This window comes from Octopus bimaculoides, chromosome 6, assembly GCF_001194135.2.
Source record: "Octopus bimaculoides isolate UCB-OBI-ISO-001 chromosome 6, ASM119413v2, whole genome shotgun sequence".
In the NCBI taxonomy this organism is placed as follows: domain Eukaryota; kingdom Metazoa; phylum Mollusca; class Cephalopoda; order Octopoda; family Octopodidae; genus Octopus; species Octopus bimaculoides.
The window spans coordinates 62521033-62525122 of NC_068986.1; the positions used below are offsets into that span (position 1 = coordinate 62521033).

The window sequence follows — 4090 nt, forward strand, 5'->3', positions numbered from 1 at the left end:
TATATATATATATATATATATATATATATATATATATATATGAATGTCAGGTCACTCTCGAGTGCTACTGGTAACATGTTGCATGGTCAGGTCATCGGTGACTAAACTGGCAACCCCTCCAAGCTTGCTTAGTGAGGAGGGTGATTGTTGGACCAAAAGCAAGACCCGCCAAAGGGAAGAGGAACTCATGAATAGTCAACGGTCATTCAACAATGTGTATATATTGCTTTTATATATCCTATTTATATTCTTAAATATCATATATTTTTACTTTTTCATTTACATATTCGTATATATCTATGGGGCAGATATGGCGCTTTAGCCATGGTGAGGGCAACCCATCTAGAAGAAGGAGAACTCTGATATAAAACCAGGTTTGTAGTTGGTGATGGTCCTCTTAGTTTATGTGCATTATCAGCATCTACTTACTCATAGGACAATCTGAGCTCTGTAGATTTTGAGCAACTATACTAGGAGAAAGCCACTCTGATTTCAAATCTGTGATCAATTAAATATCTGACACATGGCACACTGTGCATCAGTATAGGTAAATGCTTTTTTGGTGGTGAGAGTGTGCATTGTGCTGCATAAGCAATGACCACTATAAATAAAACCATGTGTAGGTAGTTCAGTAAAATACCATCAGCTAATACCACTAACGTTTTTACTGTCCTCTCCACAAAACCCTATGACAATGAAGGGATAACAACAGGAATAGGTGAAGGATGTCACTGAAAGTTCTTAGCTTGAACTTTGCACATAGGGGATGAAAGGTTAATGGCTACCTTCTACAACATCTGTGAGTAATTGTGTAATTCATGTCCTCCTTTTACAACAAAGTAGTCCTGATTACGATGGTACTGCTTTCCTCCTATGCGGGAGGGGCCAAGAAAATGCAACCTAAAAATTGCTTATTCACATTGCACCTTGTCTTTAGGTGCAAATGACTGGGCATCCAAACCTTCATCAGAAGATTAAGTAAATCAAAAACAAAAACTTTGGAATGTGAGAATGCTTCAGGACATCAAGAAAAATATAGAATATAGAACTGATTTGGTTGCCCATCTTGAGGGTAAAAGAAAACATTGAAATAGCAGCTGAAAACACTTCAGGACTGCGAGAAAAACATAGAACATAGGACCACTTTGGTTGCCTGTGACTTGAAGTAAAAAAACAGAAATAGCAGCTCTCTCAGAAACCAGATTAGCAGACGGTGGTCAGCTACAGGAAGATGATGGTGGATACACATTTTTCTGGATGGGTAAGCCTCAGGAAGTAAAGAGAGCAGTAGGTGTTGGGTTTGCTATTTGGAATGACTTGGTGAAATGTCTTAAATCTCTGCCTGTTGGCATTAGTAAAAGACTCATGTCATTGTATATCTGCATTGGCAAAAACAGATATGCAACTATATTCAGCTCCAACCATGAACTCAAATGAAGTAGTCAAAGAGCAGTTCTACTCTGAGCTACGTAGCCAGTTGAGAGGTTTCTCCATCCATGGTAAAAATCTTCTCCTTGGTGATTTCAATGCATGCATAGGTTGGGATACATCCATCTGGGGTGACGTAATAGGGAAGCATGGGGTTGGCAAGGCAAACTCAAATAGCCATCTGCTGCTATCGCTTTACAGTGAGTATGGATTTTTGATTACCAATACTATTTTCCAACTCTCCAGCCACTACAAAACTACCTGGAAGCATCCCTGATCAAACAATTATCATCTCATTGATTACATAATTGTGAAGTCTTCTCTGAAGGAAGATGCCGAAGTAACACGTTCTTTCTCCATTGGAGAGTGTTGGTCTGACCACAGACTGATACAATCAAAGGTGAATTTTACTATCAGCAGTCCTATTCATAACAATTGCACTCAGTCAATTCAAAAAAGTGGATGTGACAGAGCTGAGAAACAATGACAATTTAACCTCATTTCAAGCAACCTGTGACAAAAAACTCGCTGGCATCTCAGACAACACAGATACTGAATCAGTGTGGTCTGGTTTTAAAAATGCTGCATTTGAGTCATCTTGTGAAACACTTGGGTACGTTAAGAGAAAGCGCCAAGATTAGTTTGACTCAAATGATCCAAACATCTTTCCTCTTTTGGATAATATGCACAAGTGCCACTGTCAATGGATGATAAATAAAAATCATGCCACAAAACACGAGTTTAAAAAGGCCAGAAATACATACCAATCTCAACTGTGGCAAATGAAACAGACATGGTGGCAAAAGAAGGCACAAGAGTTGCAAGACGTTGCAGACAGATGTGACTCCAAGTCGTTCTATCAGAATTTAAAAGGTGTTTTTGGACCTGTGTCTGGTGGCTCAACTCCCATACTTTCAATTGAGGGTAATCTTCTGACAGATGAAATGGAGATTACAAAGTGCTGGGCAGAGCCTTTTTCAAATGTTCTGAATATGGACTCAATTGTTGATGTAGAACTGATCAGTAACCTACCACAGAGGCCTGTCAGTTGCTCCAACAAAGGCTAAGATGAAAAGGGTCATAAAACAGCTCATGAATGGGAAGGAGTCTGGGAACAATGGCATATCAGCTGAGATATATAAATGGTAGCAATCTCCTGCTGAACAAATTATGTGAACTCTTCTTAATCTGGGAATCAGGGTCTGTCCCACAAGAGTTTAAAGACAGTTCTATTGTCCATCTTTATAAGCACAAAGGCAACAAATGTGAATGTGACAACCATAGAGGTATCTCTCTTTTGTGTGTTGCCAGGAAGATCCTTGGAAGGGTCATCTTAAACAGACTAAATGATGCCCCTGGCAGCTTAGTGTTGCTTGAATCTCAGTGTGGCTTTCAGGCTGGTAGAGGCACCATGGATATAATTTTCAGGCTAAGGCAACTGCAGGAAAAGGCTCATGAGCACAACCAAGACCCTTTTGTCACTTTTGTAGATCTAAATAAAGCTTTCGATACTGTATCTCAGGATTCTCTTTGAGTTGTCCTTAGAAAGCTAGGTGTTCCTGAAAAGATGCTCAATGTCATCATTTCTTTCTATCAAGGGATGATGGCTTCTGTTAGATGTAGTGGGGAAGTGTCTGATTCATTCACAGTCTTAAATGGAGCAAAACAAGGTTGTGTTTTGCACTGCTCTTATTTGCTTTGTATTTCTCCGTCATGTTGGAAACAGCATTTGAGGGGGTTAAAGAAGGAGTAAAATTTGAGTACAGAACTGATGGTGGCTTGTTCAACCAACAATGCTTCAAAGCAAAAACTAAGACTTTGGTGCAAACAATTCAAGATTTGCTCTTTGCAGATGATTGTGCACTTGTAGCATACACTCTTGAGGACATGTAATGGATTCTAAATAACTTCTTACATGCATCAAAGGCTTTTGCTCTGATAATCAGCATCATGAAAGCTGAGCTTGTCCATCAGTCCATTTGAGGCCATCCTCCCCCTGTTGCCCCTACTGTATATGTTGATGGGAAAGCATTAAAAACTGTTTCCTTATTCACTTATCTGGGTCCCATTGTGTCCAATAATGCTAAGATAGATAAAGAAATTGACTTCAGAATCAGGAAGGCTAGCTCTGCCTTTCGTAAGCTTTATCAGAGGCTTTGGAACAACCACAACGTATCATTGAAGGTGAAAGTTGATGTGTATAAATCAGTGGTTTTGACATCATTGCTTTATAGTGCTGAACCTTGGACTATGTATCAAAAGCACATCAATCAGTTTGACACTTTCCATATGTGATGCTTGCGTACTATCTCCAACATAAAACTGAGTGACCATATTCATAACAGTGAGGTTCTAACAAAATGCAACGTATCAGGTATTGAAGCCATCCTCATCAAAATACAGCTTAGATGGTCAGGTCATCTCTCATGTATGAGTGATATCAGAATTCCGAAGCAAACTCTCTTTGGCCAATTCCCAACAGAAAGGTCAATTGGAAGGCCACTCTTGTGCTTCAAAGACAAATTAAAGGACAAACTGAAGTGATGCAACATTGCCTTTTTTCTTAAGAAAACAAAGCATTAGAATGCAGGATCTGGTGCCAGTCCTGCTTACCCTCTGTTTAACGATTGCCATATATATATATGTATACATATATATATAT

General features: G+C 39.2%; 1 protein-coding gene across 1 annotated transcript in view; it reads right to left on the minus strand.

Moving 5' to 3' along the window:
* The window catches only part of LOC106879572 (fibrillin-2), a 276076-nt gene that overhangs the window by 943 nt on the left and 271043 nt on the right, over positions 1–4090 (minus strand). The gene's annotated exons all lie outside the window — the stretch shown is intronic.